Source organism: Schistocerca cancellata, chromosome 1 (assembly GCF_023864275.1).
Source record: "Schistocerca cancellata isolate TAMUIC-IGC-003103 chromosome 1, iqSchCanc2.1, whole genome shotgun sequence".
Lineage (NCBI taxonomy): Eukaryota > Metazoa > Arthropoda > Insecta > Orthoptera > Acrididae > Schistocerca > Schistocerca cancellata.
Genome location: NC_064626.1, coordinates 620,346,425 through 620,364,358, shown reverse-complemented (window position 1 = coordinate 620,364,358; position 17,934 = coordinate 620,346,425). Strand labels below are relative to the sequence as shown.

The following is a 17,934-nucleotide window of genomic DNA, read 5'->3' as shown; positions in this document are numbered from 1 at the left end:
ACGTCACAACATCGCTGTGGGGCCCGTATTTCTCGTGGGCCCGGTCTTCAGTTAGGAAATGGGCCTGTTTACAACAGGTATGCACATAAATTGTGCACACGTCTGGAGCACGACGGAGTGTTTTCATGGCGTTCACTTTTGCAGCTTTCGGTTAATTTTAATCTTGTAAAAACCTTTCGAAATTAAATTGAATTCAGCGAAAGAGTTGCTTCCAGCCGATTGGGGAGGAATAAGTATTGGCTGAAATAGCTATTTAAATTAAATGATAATTAAATTGACACCCTAGCTGCAAGCAGGCGTTGATACACTTCATTGGGGACATGTTGAAAATGTGTGCCCCGACCGGGACTCGAACCCGGGATCTCCTGCTTACATGGCAGACGCTCTATCCATCTGAGCCACCGCGGGCACAGAGGATAATGCGTCTGCAGGGACTTATCCCTTGCACGCCCCCCGTGAGATCCACATTCCCAACATGTCCACAACACTACATTCGTAGTGCGCCTAATAGATGTTTGCCCATCATACTCATTACTCGTGGCAGATTAATCTACCAAGTCCCGTACGAGTTCGGGCATAGCGTGTGCGTTCGCACAAGAAGGTCAAAGGCCGGAGTAACGAAATCGACCCACTGTGTTTGCTGGTTCGGTACATAGGTGGGAATAAAACGATTAAATTCTTTGAAGACTCGTTCTGTCGGGTTACTTTGCGGTCTAAATCTTGGGATTAGAATCTGTCTAATACCATTATTGGCAAGAAACTGTCTCCACACTTTTCCAACGAAGTTTGAAGCATTATCAGACAACATGGTTTCCGGCTTACCAAAACGAGGAAAATAATCCTTTTCTATTCGTCTTATTAAAGATTTTGCACTGGAAGACTTCATCGCGTACAAACGCACGTGCTTAGTGAAGAGGTCTAGCAAAACAGCAAGGTACTTCGCACCTCCTCTTCCTCTCGTAAGTGGACCTGCGTAGTCGAGACTGACTATTTGGTTAGGACGCTCAGTGTAGATAGGATTCAAAGGTATGACATTCGAAAGATTGAAGGGCTTTGCCTTCTGACAGATTAAACAAGTGATAGCAGTTTATGAATTCTCTTATGCAGATTGGGTACGTAGCAATAGGCAGAAATCTTTCTTTTACACTTCTCGGGGCCATAATGTCCCCAGGATAGGTGAGTGTACCATATGAGATATTCAACGTACTCCTCAGGAATACAAACACACCATTGCTCCGTCATCGTAGATGTACGATGAAATAAAACACCATTGTGTGATTTATAAAATTTCGACAAACGATGATTGGGGTTGTCTTGTAGAAGCTGTTTGACTCTCTTCCATTTACGGTCACTTTCTTGCAGAGTACCCATCTATCGGCAAAGACGTAGAAAATAGCTACGATTCAAGGGATCTTTCATAAGGAGTATCTTGTGATTGAAAATCTGTTCTACAAGTTCCGTAGGCTCCGGCATACCTTCCGGCATGCGTGACAGTGCATCTGCAACGACGTTGTTCTTGCCTTTCACATAAACAATTTCTAAATTGTACTCCTGTAGAAATAGGCACCAGAGAGTAAGCCTCGGATGATAGAGCTTACACGAAAGGAGAAAGCTAAGAGCTTGATGGTCGGAATACATTTTGATCGGATGACCATAAATGTAATAATTGAAACGGTGGAACGCCCAAACAACTGCCAATCCTTCTAACTCTGTAACAGTGTACGACCTCTCGTATTCCGTCAGCACACGACTGGCGAAACTAACTATCCTAATCTCTTCTTTATCTCTAGTTTTCTTTAGCTGGAACAAACAAGCGCCCAAGCCTTGAAATGAGGCGTCACAAGAAATGCAGAATTCTGAGTTCATATCCGGATGACTGAGGATATTGCTATTCAGAAGAGCTTGTTTGATTTTGTCAAAGGCTTGCTAACATTCAGAGGTCCATACCCATTGAACGTTTTTCTTTAATAGATTGTGCAACACTGGACTGTTCATGGATTGATTTGGTATAAAGCGACGAAAGAAAGACGTTAACCCTAGAAACCCTTTTAACTGTCTTTTGGTGCAGGGCACAGAGAAGTTCCTTATAGCAGACAGTTTGTTAGGATCGGGAGAAATTCCTTCAGAAGACATGATATGACCAAGGAACTTTACTTCCTTTTTTACAAACTTTGATTTCTGTAAATTGCCAGTAACGCCAAAGTTAGCAAACCTCAAGAAGATTTTCCGAATCAACTCAAGATGTTCCTCCCATGAGGTCGAAGCTACTAAGATATCATCGACATAGTCAGTTATTTTGTCCAGTAAATCATGAACTAAGACATGGTCAAGTGCGGCAATATAGACACCTGAACTAATATTCAAGCCAAAGGGTACGACACAAAATTGAAATGACCGACCCGCAAAGATAAAGGCCGTGTACTTCCATGAAGATGGCGACAACTTCACCTGCCAATAACTACTTCGAAGGTCTATGGAGGTTAGAAGTTTGATACCATAAAACCTTTGCAGTTGCTCCTCCAATGCTTCCGGCCGGGTACACACAGGAACAATAATTTTGTTGATGTTCCTAGCGTCTAGAACAAGCCTAACACTTCCGTCCTGTTTAAATATAGACAATAATGGGCTCGAATATGGAGAGTCAGAGGGCTCAATTATTTTACAGTTTAACATTTTGCGGATTTCCTGTCGTACTGCTTCCTTGCGGGATTGCGGAACTGCATAGGTGGTTTTACAGTAGGTGCTGTGGGGCGTAACCTTCATGTCGAATACATAGTTCGCTATGATTCCCGGTTTCTTAGAAAACACATTGATAAATTGTGTCAACAGGTCGTATAGTTCCTTTCTTTGTAGGTCACCTAATCCGTCAGATTCATTAGCCTTCGTCAGTAATTCTTCATGTGTCGGTAATATGGTTCAAATGGCTCTGAGCACTATGGGACTTAACATCTATGGTCATCAGTCCCCTAGAACTTAGAACTACTTAAACCTAACTAACCTAAGGACAGCACACAACACCCAGCCATCACGAGGCAGAGAAAATCCCTGACCCCGCCGGGAATCTAACCCGGGAACCCGGGCGTGGGAAGCGAGAACGCTACCGCACGACCACGAGATGCAGGTGTCGGTAATAAGTCAAAGTCTTCGTCCGCATCTCCTGACTCGTCTAAAGAATTGAAATGTTGTTGTCGAGATGTGAGCTTGCGGACCTTTACTTTAGGTTCTTGGCTGGACAACTTAACTTTGGTCCTCATAAATCGAATCACTATACTCTTGTCACTGCATCTGAGCGTACATGTACCTTCATACAAATCTGTGATGACACGATTCTTACGTAGAAACTTCATTCCTAGGAGGCAAGGTACTGACAGATACTAGAAATGTACATGGTACGGTGCCTGATGCAAATCTCACTGGTACATGAATTCGTAGCGTCACCTTTTGAACTAAAGAGCCTACAGCTCCCGATACGATACACCCTTGTACTGGCAATGACAGAACTTTTGCTACAGAACACAGTTTCTTATATACACATAAAGACAAAACATTGATATTGGCACCAGTATCTATTATAGCGAAAAGTGGTACATCAAGAATATGAATCATAGGGGATGCCTGAACCTGGTTTTCCCATAAATCCTCATCATTCAAAACGTCATTCTCCTTCAGCAAGTCATCCCGTAAGTCACAGTCATTGTCATATCGCATAAAGTTGATTTTCACTCTAATGAAATCGCCCCCAACATGTTCCGCACCGAGCGAGGTGGCGCAGTGGTTAGCACACTGGACTCGCATTCGGGAGGACGACGGTTCAATCCCGTCTCCGGCCATCCTGATTTAGGTTTTCCGTGATTTCCCTAAATCGTTTCAGGCAAATGCCGGGATGGTTCGTTTGAAAGGGCACGGCCGATTTCCTTCCCAATCCTTCCCTAACCCGAGCTTGCGCTCCGTCTCTAATGACCTCGTTGTCGACGGGACGTTAAACACTAACCACCACCATGTTCCGCAGCTTCCCCAAGGAAGCAAGAAAAAGAAGCTGCTTTTAGTTTTCCGCATGTTCATGCGGTTGAATTTCGCTCACAATTACCTTTGAAGTACCGGGCGGTACACTCGGTACGAAGTTTGCTTCCGTATTCCACCTAAGTTGCGGGCTATTTGCCGGAATTTCAGCCGAGAGGGTGTGTGTTGGCTTGTTTCCTCGGGCATAATAGATGCAAGAATTTTGAGGTTCATGATTTTGAACTTGATTGTTAGTAAAAGGTGGAGGAGTATTCCTAAAGTTGTTTCTATTGCTTGGAAGTATCTGGAGCATTTCTCCCTTGAGAACAGTGCTGGAATCTAGGCTGGTTACCATACTGCTGTTGACTGTTGGTGTTGATCCAACGTCCTTTTCCATGGAAATTATTATTGCCTTGGCGATCGTTATTATAGTGGTAGCGATCATTGTAATTAACTGGTGAATTACCGTGTTGCTGTTGCGTTGTCTGGTATATGGGGCGGTACCTGTTTTGATCCTGGAATTTATGTTTCTGCTTCCAGTTGCGGCGATAGCAGTTGCTATTATTACACGGAACGTCGTGTCCTTTACTGTTATTGGGTTGGCATGACATACCTGAGTGTGCGCCAACGCCGTGCGGCTGTGTAGTGTGTGGGTCAGGTTACAATTACTCCGCGCACTTACACGCACGTCTTCCTGAATCATGTCATGGTTGTCAAGTACTGACAGAAAAGCCTCCGTGTCGTCGTCACTGACATTTACTAACTTCTCCCTGATTGATACCGGTAGCTTTGACTTAAGGATCATAATTACGTCCTTCGTGGAAATGGGCGTGTCCCAATATTGTATTTTTCGCAGGTTTTTCTCAAAGTACCTACGGAGACCAGCACTTCTCGTATTAAACGGTTCAGCATTATATACTTCCTTTCTAAGGCGTTGTTGTATTCCTGAAATCCAGAATTTGTTCAGAAATTGCTTTTCGAAGTCAGCGTAATTATTACATCTGTCAATTACTTCTGTTCCCCACACAGAACCCTCTCCTTGAATGTAACCTACTATAAAGCGCATACGTTGCTTGTCATCCCAGCTCTCAGGAAAAACACCATTAAATGACTTCAGAAAAGCCATTGGGTGGATGTTGCGTTTCTCTGGCAGAAAAGGCTGGAACACGCGGTGCTTGAGAACGCTTTCTTCTTTCATGAGCTCGACAAGAGCTACTTGATCATTCTGGTTGGGTACTAACGGGTTCTTACTGCTGTGACCATGAATAAGTGGAGAACATTTTACACGAGACACGGGATTATTATTGTATTCATGTTCTGAAGAAGGCTAGTGTGAATACTCACTTCTATTGTTATTAGGAAAATCATTGACTTGTTGTTTCAACCGCTCGATTCCCTCAATGAGGTGTCGTTTCCACTCGGGAAGATCTCGGTGAAAAACTCTACGAATCTCTCCTAATTCACTGAGAAGCGTATCTCCTGATGTACCTGGAGCAGCTAAAACTTCAACTGTGGCTGACTTAGCCGCTTCTTTTAAGTCGTGTTGAACCTTGGGGGACTTAACCGCTTCTTTTAAGTCGTGTTGAACCTTGTTTTCTATGTACTGTTCTTTAGTCTCGACCCATTCAACAAATTCTTTTCCTATCGTGGAACCTACGTTAGCGGCAGCATCATTCACCCTCTTTTCAATGTTAATGTCAGATAGCGCCTGTGTCAGGTCCTTGACCTGGCCTTGCTGAGTGACGACATTGTCTGCAAGCTTGTTTACTTTAGTTCCGACCTCAGCGGATTTTTTTGAAACTTCCGTGGTAACTGCCTGGCAACTTTCGACTTGTACTTTGATGTCTTTGTGCACGTCACCTACAGTGCTCTCACAAGCATCTACCTTCTGCAGAATACCTTCTATCCTTTCATTAACTTTAGTACTTAATTTCGCGATATATTCCACCGTGACTGACCTTATTCTTGCCTCTAATTTAGCATCAATATTATCTAACCTATTTTTTATTGTACCAATGGTGGTATTTAGATTAAACCATTTTCGCTCTGTCTCCTGTTCCTTTTCCCTTTCTTTTTGTTCCCTTCCTTGTCTATCTCATTGTTTTTGTAATTTATAAGCTTCCCTTTCCAGTTTCTCCTGTTCTCTTTCTTGAAAAAAAAAATTCTTATCATTTCAAACATCGAATTTTCTCCCGCTTGTTGTGACGATGATTGCTGTGACGATACGTCACGCACACCATCATCGTCTGCCGTTCTCTCCATTCGCGAATGGGGTCGGCCTGTCCCCGTTCGCGAACGTAGTGGGCATGACTTGACAACTGTGTCATCACCGTCATCCACACTGTTTGTTGGCTTGCCTCTGTCATCTGCCATGATTATTTTCAAGTTTGTGACGTAACTGCTCAAAGAAATCTTTCGCAGCATGCCGATCGTCAACTCTCAGATGAGCGCGCTGATAGTCAAACGTCACACCGCGGTAGCTGACAATTGCAGAGCTATACTGGGTAGGAGACAAGATGGCACATAACTTTGAAAATAAGTGACAAACACCTAGTAGACACTGAATCCTGCTATTATGGCATCCATCTTGTGTTCTAAACCGTAGCAACAATGAAGATGCTAATAATGCTAACAAATAAACTTTGCATGAAGAGATGATCAGAAATGAATTCTAACTACGTAAATAAGCAACTCTGCAAGGTTCAAAAATGGTTCAAATGGCTCTGAGCACTATGGGACTTAACTTCTGTGGCCATCAGTCCCCTAGAACTTAGAACTACTTAAACCTAACTAACCTAAGGATATCACACACATCCATGCCCGAGGCAGGATTCGAACCTGCGACCGTAGCAGTCGCGCGGTTCCGGACTTAGCGACTGAACCGCTAGACCACCGCGGCCGGCAACTCTGCAAGGAAATAACAATGATAGGATGAAATGAAGCAGTAAGGAAAGAAATTCCGGAAATCAGTTTTTTTTTATACAAGACGCGAGATTCTATGCGTAATGAAAACAGTACTTACATCAGTCGTTTTGGGCACTACTGTTATTTTTCGAATTTTTTTTAATACTTCCACGGTTTTGTTCAGTACTTCCTTTACGGCTTCCCGATGTCCACCGGGTGATGTCATGAAACAATAACAGAACAGACTATCTTTTTTTTAGAAGGTCCCTGTTCGGTCGCCACATCTAGTAGGAAAAAACAAATAAGTTAAATATAGTCAATTTTTTTCAATTTTAATCTGATATATATATATATATATATATATATATATATATATATATATATATATATATATATATATATCGTGTTCCCAGTTTGGCACAGCTTTGCCACAGGAAACACGAAAGCGGTAGAAGACGTCCGTCTTCAGGTCGGCTCCTGATTGTTGTCAGAAGGAGGCCAGTTTTTGATTACGCAAAGACTTCTATTATTTGGAAAAGAACAGCCTGGATTTCTTTACGTAACCAGTATGAATTTTATAATTACCTAAGGGACCTTTAACAATGAGCAAAAAAAAAATTGCATTTGCAAATGAAATCATTAATAAATCGGGCAGCTATGAGTTGTATAGAAGACAAGGAGCGGCCTTCTGTCTACGACCAGGATGGCGCAGTATTCTCTCTCTGCTGAAGTAAAGGCGGTTTGACATTTATAAAAATAATATGGCATGGAGGTTAAAAAAGTATAAAGGAAAAGAAGAGAATAAGAAATCTGGTAAACACTACATATATTCTAATAATTCTCACAAGCAATTAGAGCTTCTTTATAAACAGTATAACTTACATAAGTAATTTTATAACTGTATGGTGCGATCAGATTTCAGCCTGTCCTGTACTAGTTTCTTGGTTCACGTTTTTATCACAAATTACAGTCATTACTTTTCTCCTTCCTTCGAGACAATTCTTGCACCGTTCAACACCTTCATAACAATAACTTGCCGGTTTACAGTATCGAACATAAATTACTCGAATTTTATTAATTAATGATGTTGTCTGCACGCTGGCAAGACCGCTCACTTTTATGGCTTAAAGACGACCTTCTTTACGCTTTCACATTACAAGCAGAAGTACGATAAAAGCTGAAGATCCTCAAAAGTTTTTACTGTCATCTTTTATTTAGATCGAAGCGGAACGTTCAGTTCAGCTTCTGTTAAAATGTTTCCTTGACTGCGAAATCGATGTATTAGCGTCCGCGCTAGATGCGCATCTTTACAGTTACGTAAATTATATAAAACAAATGTATTTCAAAGAATAGGTCCCATCTCATAAGTTGATCATTTAATATACAGATAGGTGAATGCCTTTCCCAGGGTACTCACAGCTTTCATACGACGGAAATCCCAATAATATTACAAGTTACAGGAGAATTTGGGGTAAGCAAGAATGAGAGAGGAGAAAGGCTAACTGAGTTCTGAAATAAATTTCCAATAGTAATAGCAAAAACTCTGTTCAAGAATCATAAGACAAGGAGGTATACTTGGAAAAGGATGGGAGGTACCGGAAGTTTTCAGTTAGATTACATCAAGGTCAGGCAGGGATTCCGAAATCAGATAATGGGTTGTAAGGCGTACACAGGAGCAGGCAAAGACTCAGATATGGTTGTGATCAAGAGGAGGCTGAGGTTTAGGAGATTAAGTCAAGAAGAATCAATAGGCTAAGGAGTGGGATCAGAAGTACTAGGGAATGACAAGATACACTTGACGTCCTCGAAGGATACAGACGCAGCAATACGGAATTGCTCAGTAGTTAGTACAATTGAAGAGGATTGGATATCTCAAAAAAGGCCATCACGGATATCGGAAAGGAAAGCATATGTACAAAGTAGGTAACTGCGAAGAACCCATGAGTAACAGAAAAAATACTTCTGTGATCGACGAAACAAGGAAGTACAAAAATGTCCTTGGAAACTAAGGACTGCAGAAAAACAAGTCATTGAGGATTGAAATAAATAGTAAGCTCAGGGAAGCTAAGACGAAATAGCTGTATGAAAAATGTGAAGAAATCGAAAAAGAGATGATTGTGTGAAGGACTGACTCACCATATAGGAAAGCGAGTTAAAAGCAAGGGTGGTAACATTAAGAGTGCAACTGGAATTCCCCTGTTAAATGCAGAAGAGAGAGCGGATACGTGGTAAGAATACACGGAAGGCTTCTATGAAGGAAGAAGATATATTTGATATGATGGAAGAAGAAACAAGAGTCGGTTTAGAAGACATAGGGTATCGAGATCAAATAAAGCAGAAGGGATCGATAATATTTCATCAGGATTCCTAAAACTATTGGGGGAAGTGGCAACAAACCGATTATTCAAGTTGGTGTGTAGAATGTATGAGTCTGGCGACGTACCATCTGACTTTGGAAAAATATCATCCACATTATTCGGAAGATTGCAAGAGCTGACAAGTGCGAGAATTATAACACAACTAGGTTAATGTCTCATGCATCCAAGATGCTGACAAGAATGATATACAGAAGAATGGAAAGAAAATTGAGGATGTATCAGACGACGATTTGTCTGGCTTTAGAATAGCTAAAGGCACCAGACAGGCAATTCCGACGGTTCGGGTGATAATTAATGGAAGCGAGACTAAAGAAAAATCAGGACACGGTTATAGGATTTGTCGACCTTGAAAAGGCGTTCCACAGTGTAAAATGGTGCAAGAAGTTGGAAATTATGAGCAAAATTCTTGTAAGCTGTAGCGAGAGACGGGCAATATACAATAAGTACATGATCAAAGAAGGAATTACAAGTGTGAACGACCAAGAACGAAGTGCTCTGATTAAATAGGGTGTAAGACAGGGATGTACCCTTTCTCCCCTTTCTGTTCATTCTGTACATCGAAGAAGCAGAGATGGAAATAAAAGAAAGGTTGAAGAGTGAGATATAAATTAAAGGTGAAAAGATATCAATGATACGATTCGCTGATGACATTCCTGTGCTGAGTGAAAGTGAAGAAGAATTACATGATCTGCTCAATGTAATGTACAGTCTAATGAATACGAATATGGATTGAGAGTAAATCTAAGAAAGACGAAAGTAATAAGAAGTAGCAGAAATAAGAAAAGCGAGAAACTTAACATCAGAACTGATGGTCACGAAGTAGATGAAGTTAAGGAATTCTGCTACCTAGTCAGCAAAACAACCAATGACGGACGGAGCATGAAGGACCTCAGAATCAGACTAGCACTGACAAAAAAGGAAGTCCTGGCCAAGAGACGTCCACCAGTATCAAACATAGGCGTTAATTTTACGAAGAAATTTCTGAGAACGTGCGTTTGGAGCACAGCATTGTATGGTAGTGAAACACGAACTGTGGGAAAACCGAAACAGAAGAGAATCGATGAATTTGAGACGCGGTGCTACAGACGAATGTTGAAAATTAGGTGGACTGATAAGGTAAGGAACGAGGAGGTTCTGCTGAGAATCGGAGAGTAAAGGAATATGTGGAAAACACTGACAGAGAGAAGGGACAGGATGATAGGACATCTGTTAAGACACGAGTGAATGACATCCATTTTACTAGAGATAGCTTTAGAGGGCCAGAACAGTAGGGGAAGACAGAGATTGGAATACCTACAGAAAATAATTAAGGATGTAGGTTGCAAGTGCTACATTGAGATGAAGAATTTTGCACAGGAAATGAATTCCTGGCGGGCCGTATCAAACCAAACAGAAGACTGATGACACAAAAAACAAGACAGAGACCAAAGAACAAATAAAGGAGGTTCCTGGGTCTCAATATTGGCAATTGCTGAATCGACGTAATAGGATTTCTCAGCCTAGTTTTCTTTCGTGTGTTTCGCCGTCGTTGTAGAGGCGGTATCTTGCAGTGCGGCGGCTATACCTTTGGCTAGTTATTAATTGCCTTTACGTAGTTAATCGTGCTGGGTTAATATTTCTTTTCCCGGTCTGTGCCCAACGAAAAGGTCTTTGTAAGGCCGGTGCTCGCGTTGTAACCTCTCTTGGCCCTCCTATTGTGTGCAGTCTTGTGCTCCCTGCGTATAAGCATTCTGGTCCACCCCCTTGTGAAGAGGCAAATCAAGCTATTGGTTACTTAATTGCAGTAGTTATTCATCAAGGCCTAACTGTTTTTTGCTTAACTAACTAATATTCTATTTGGAAATTCTACTTAACTGATGATGTTATCTTTGAAGATCGGCCTGTTTTCTACTTGGTAATTTTACTTAACTGAAACTGTTATTACTGAGGGCCTGCCTGTTTTCTATTGGGTAATTTCACTCAATTGAAGCCTGCCTGTTCCCTTTAAATTCAATTGAGAACTATTTGATATTTTGAGTCAATTGATACTCTTATTAATCATGGCCTTCCTGTTTTTATTGCCTTATTATGTCTTCTGATGTTTTACTTAATATGTGTGTAATTAACAGAAATTGTGATTACCAAAGGCCTACCTATTTGAAGGTTTTTATCTCGGTAACATAGTAACAGGAAATGACACTTGACGGTACATGGGCCCTAACTTTTCGCTTATGTCCCTTTATCAAAAATTGTAGGTTTCAATGTCTCTGCCTTATGAAAGTAAAGACAAAGTAGTTTTCTTCAACTTTTGTAGTCCTGTCTTCCTCAGTTGCGTGTAATATTACGGTATATTGTGTGTGTGTGTGTCCAGAAGGCGAAGGGGGAAGAGTAATTTTTTTTCCTGGTTGTGTGAGAGGAACGATGGGTTTCTTTCTTTCTTTTTTTCATTTTTTTATTTTTTATCTCTCGTTTCTTTTATTAAGTGCAGTAAGGAGCCTGTGCTGATGTGTGTTTGTGTTCATTTATCACATCTTAGTTTTCTGCGATATCTTTCTGAATGTGGAAGTTTTCTTGCATTTATATAAGATGTTTGTCATGGTTGCTTATTCTTATTATTTTTATTTCTTTTTCCATTTTTGTAGGATGGTGGTTATGGTGTATGCAAATGTGGAATGGTTTGTTTAATACTTCCAACACCTGATATGTTCTTTGTATCCTGTTTTATAATTCCTACATGTCATGCCTATGTATACTGCATCACAACTTTGACATTCAAGTTTATATATTCCTGATTGTTGGAATTTGTCCCTCTTGGTAGCGGGTTGGCTTAGCTGTGATTGGCACTAGCTGAAAAAACTGAACACATCACATACACAGCATGAAATATTTACAAAACAAGCATAAATAGAAGATAATGAAACTCACAGTAAAAAAGACGCAAAAATACATTTACATTTTAAACGTGAAACCACAGGAACACCACCACACATTCCATCAACGTTTAGTTAAGCTAACAGAGAGAAAACTACACGAAAAAGAAAAAATGCTCTTGGTAAAAGGGTTGAAACACTGCACCAATAGCAAAGTAAATAAACAGCAATACATCATAAAAACCAAGGAATACATAAACACCAATTCCATACAAAAACTGAAGTCAGATCCAACTACACGATTCCAGGAAACGTGAAACGAACACTCAAAAACATTGAACACACCTCACAGACAAACAGAAATACTACACCCACAAGCACCAACACTCCACAGTCAACCAATAGTACATAAAGATGGAATGCCAATGAGAGCTGTTATCATCTTCAAGAAAGCCCTAACATACCACATGGCCAAACACCTCCAAAATTTAATTACAAAACGCTATAAAGCAGAAAGCAACAGAACAGTGATAAACACAGAAACCCTAATAGAAAACATACAGAACATACAGGTACCACACACATCATCATTGATTTCATTCGACATAGAAATTATGAATACGTCCATCCCTACCACAGAAACAATAGAAATCATAGAACAAAGTCTCTCCTCCCATTGCATCCTCACCACAGACACAATGAAAGAAATAACAAATATGGTCAGACTGATCACTGAACAAAACTACTTTCAGTTTGAGAAAGAATATTATCTACGAAGTGATGGCCTGTCCATGGGATCCCCAATATCAGGAACATTAGTAAACATTTTTATCAGTCATCTAGAAAATCAGATATTTGGATAGATAACCTCTAAAGAAAGTTTCAAAATTATATATTTTTACAGATTTATTATTGATATTGTTTGTCTGGTAGATGAGCCAAGTGAAAAAATAGATAAACTCCATCAGAAATCAACAAAGCTCATCAGAACATAAAGTTCACACTTGAAAAAGAAAACAAAAATCAAATAAATTATCTTGACATTACAATAAAAATAGAAAGTGGCAAACATACATTTAACATCTTTAGAAAATCAGCAGCCACAGACACAATAATACAATCCCCATCTAACCATCCCCACATCCAGAAACTTGCAGCATTAAGACATATGTTACATAGAATGAACAGAATCCTGTTCATCAAGGAAATCTATGAAAAAGAAATTGAGTACAATCATACAGATAGCTAGGAAGAATGGGTATGACACACATGTAGTACACAGGCTCAATCAAAAAACAAAAACACTGATACAAAACAAACTCTTTTCCAGAATACAAGGGAACTCACAAGCTGAAATCTTACAAACACACTCGACAAACACACACAATGACAACACCACACAGAAAAGAACCAGATGGTACACCATGACCTACACACATAAACTAACAAACAGAGTTGCAAACATCCTAAAGAGACAGGGCTTCCAAATAGCATATAAGTCTGGGCAATCCTTCCAATCACACCTAAGCCGAACAGCTACCAAGAGTGACAAATTCCAATCAGGAATATACAAACTTGAATGTCAAATTTGTGATACAGTATACATAGGCATGACATGCAGGAATTATAAAACATGATACAAAGAACATATCAGGTGTCGGAAGTATGAAACAAACCATTCCAGCTTTGCATACACCATAACCACCATCCTACAAACATGGAACAAGAAATGAAAATAATGAGAATAAGCATCCATGACAAACATCTTATATAAATGCAAGAAAAGTTCCACATTCAGAAAACCATCGCAGAAAACAAACAGGTGATAAACGAACACACACACACACACACAAGCACAGGCTCCTTACTGCACTTAATAAAAGAAATGACAAGATAAAAAAAATTTAAAAAATTACAAAAGAAAGAAAGAAACCAATCGTTCCTCTCATACAACGAGGAAAAAAAGGAACTATTCCCCCTTCCCCTTCTGGATACACACACACACACACACACACACACACACACACACACACCTGCATACACGAACAAATCACAGATACTTCAATAATTACACTCGAAAGTTTGGCAATAACATTCCTTCTTTGGTAAAAACATCTGACAGTCGACAACAGAAACCAAAACATTGCATCGAAACGAGTGTTCAGTTCATACTGTTGTGAAATGTGGAAAAAAGCCGCTAATTGGCATTTATAAGAAGAACAACACCAAAAATGCAACAGGAGCGTAATGTGTAGGAAATCGTCCTCACAACCTGTTAAGTACAGTTCAAAACACTACTACTTAATAGGAAATACCAACCAGCAGAACTGTTTATAACCTATAGGTACAGTGACCGAAATGTAAATTAAATATCTAACACATGTAAATATTCCAGGCCACTGATGATGCCTTGCAGAAAATAAAGGCGAAACGCGTATGGCACCAAACTTTTGTTTTATTCAGTTGCTGTCAGACGGTCCATAAGTAAAAATTATCAATATACTGTAATAAAGTAGTTTTATATACGCCATTGTCTCTTGTAATTGGGCCTTATCTACGTCGTTGAAAATGTTCTGGGGTTATGGTTTTCTTCACGTAGTAGGTAACTTGTAGTTCCAAGAGTATAGTGTTCGGCTACTGTGTGTGACACAGGTTCTAAGTAAGGGATAACATACCATTATCGCAGACACTGGTAAGCACAGTTTAGGGAATATCGAGGAGGGCTATCGTTCTCAGAGCAAGACGGTATTACTGTCTATAGTCGTCCTATTTGTGAACATTATGAAACGATAAGGCCATGTAGAGGGGTGCCACGAAGATAGATGGCTCGCGCCAATTTATTAATTCCACAGATTTTACTTCCGAGTGCGTTGGCCACCATGAAGCTCCCATGCTGCGCATCGCGGTGTCTTAGTGTGACAGCAGACCGAGGAATGAGCACGTCCAGACATGCAGTTTGTCGTAAATGCTGTGTTTAGCTGTGACTGTAAGCGATGTTTAGTTAGCACTGTGGTAATTTTAAATGTTCAGAAGATTAACACATTGATCAGCGTTACTGTTCAGTCTTTCGTTGCGTGCATTTACTGAAGAATTTCATTCTTGTTTTCTATAATTAATATGTTCTTAAAGCGGTTATTTATATCATTATTGTGTTTCAAATGTTAACTTGACTTTCTAATGTAATTTTTTTCGGATAAGTAGGCTTTGCTCAACGATGTGTTAGTTGTCTGCTTTAGGAAATTTCCCTGTATTTGGTTCCATCTCACAGTTTACTGATCTGTTACTGTGCATTCATTGAACAGTAACTGGGAGGGGCGTTACCTTGCTAATTTGGCACCACACTATCATTGGAAAACTGTTACACGATCTCGTTTTGTAAGCGGTTTGTATCTTATTCTGTGCCTTTATTTTAAATTTTGGGCTACCTATTAATTGGTGGACCACTCATCTTTCTCAATTGTTTCATCTCTAAACAGTGAGTGTTTGACGCTGTATTTGTTTGTTATATGTGATTTAAGACACTTTGTCTACGTGTCCTGGAAGTGTCCGATGTTTGCTTTACTCAGCCAGTCCGTGTGGCATTGCGTTCATATTAGCGGGCGACGCTGAGATTTAAGCACTGTCTCCCGATGTGTTGCTGGGGAGTGGGCCGATTGTAGCTCGTCAAGCCACCTGTTTAGCGTATTGTGTTGTCTTAATTCTTATATTATTTATTAATGTATCGCAGCAACTTGGGTCTTAAACAATAGTCTCTTGTTACTAATGATGCTCGGTTTCCCATTGCGTGGTCTTTCCACTTCCCAAGCAATCACTAACGGCTAGCCCCGTACCAGATACTTTTTTTTTATCGACCTCAATGTTTAAGTAAAGAAATTTTACGGGTTTGTTGACACTCCATTGCGAACTGATTGTTTTGATGTTGACTGTTTAAGTAATGCAACAATGTGTTGAATTGTCTTGTATTGCTTGCCCACATATATCTTCTTCATAACCAGCATTTAAAATTCGCACTTAGAAGGCTCTATGATTTTTTTTCTTTGAAAATGGCTTGGGAAAATTTCTGTTGGAAGTGAGTTAAAAGGGGACCCACCATCTAAGCCAACTAATTGTTTATACTGAGTGCCTTGGCACTACATATTGTTTCATGCTAGGAGTGTCGTGGCTAGGTTCAAGTCATCCCCTTTCATAGAGTTGACAGTCCTCTCCGAATAGCAACGGATTACCTAACTGAAATGCTAGAAAAGAATACACAGATACTAGAAGTCCAGCACAATGTATCTTATTTTATGGTAGTCTGTGGCAGTTCGATCTCAGTTAAAACCCGTTTAATATATAAATTAATAATGTGACGCAACCACAATTTTGTGATTTCATTAGTAAATTCGAACAAATTCAGTTAAAATAAATTCTATTTCTTCTTTGCCACCAATCCATTGTCACACAGACAACTTTCATGAGGAGATAATTAACAAGGCAGCACTACATCCGCTGATTACGGACTATCACAAATGTGTAAGACCGTGCCACTCAGATTCGTTTTGATTATAGCCCTGGTGAGTTCAAAATGGGACCCGTGGGTGTGGGCATTACCTTCCAGAATCATTGTCTAGTAGTGATGTACGTCACTAGAAGCACTTGCAAAATACAGTAGTAGTTTCTAAACCATTCCCATTTGTATAGGAAGATCTATGAATTTTACAGTCTTCAATAATTATATTGAACAGTTTTGCTTACATGCAAAGGGCAGAAACGGCAAATATTTACCCTCATTCTTGTTGACTTCGCTACGTTTCTATATCATTTCTACTTCCAATGCTGTGCTTGTCTGCATTTATGAAGTTACCTTTGGTATTATTTTATATACAATATGAGTATTCTGAACGAGTATGCTGATAGGACTTACGTGAATTGCTTGAACACTTTTGACTCTTGCGAAGCTGCATTCCTAAATGCCGACATGCCTTACATCTGTAGGAATTTTTTATTTGTTATTCTAGAAGGGGATATATTGTTGTTTCAGAACATAAGATCCATAGTATCTCATCTGAAACGTATGGGTCATCTGTGCAGACCTCTAATGAGGTATGCTCCTTATTAGCAGAAGAGCGGCCATACATTTGTGAGCAATTTTATGCTAAATACACATTGTTTCTGAAAATAGAGTCACTTTGTGTTTTCGTATGGGCGGCTGTACTATGTATGCGACAAATTAGCCTTACAATTGGAGTTTTATTAATTTACAGAAGGACAATTACTGAATTATATGAAATAAAATCGTCATAGCTTTTGAACGATTTGAGTTAGAACGGCCAAATCGCGCTGTTGGCCGCGGGGCATGATAGGAATTAGTATGCGTATGATTTGGTTTAGCCCACTTTCATTTGGATGCGTTCGTCAATAAGCAAAATTGGCGCATTTGGAGGACTCAGAATCCGCATTTGCTGATCGAGAAGTCTCTTCACCCTCAACGCGTGACTGTGGTGTGCGATGTCCAGTCACAGAATAATCGGTACGGTATTCCTTGATGACACGGTCACTAACGAATGGTACGTGAAGATGATTTCATCACCATTGTCCCAGATTTCGACAACATGTGTCTCATGCAAGGCGAAGCTCGACCCCATTGAAGCTGGACGGTATTTGATGTCTTGGAGGAGCGCTCTGGAGACCGCATTCTGGCTCTGGGGTACCCAGAGGCCACTGTTGTGGGTCTCTATTAGCCGCCATATTCTCCTGATATGAACAAATGCGACTCCTTTCTTTTAGGGCTATATTAAAGACAAGGTGTACAGCAACATCCATTC

At 40.1% G+C, this 17,934-nt stretch overlaps 1 non-coding gene across 1 annotated transcript; it reads right to left on the bottom strand.

Annotated features, from left to right (window-relative positions):
• Window positions 1-334: 334 nt before the first annotated feature.
• Window positions 335-409, bottom strand: Trnat-ugu (transfer RNA threonine (anticodon UGU)). The gene has a single exon. It is a non-coding gene; the product is annotated as a tRNA-Thr (tRNA).
• Window positions 410-17,934: the final 17,525 nt, after the last annotated feature.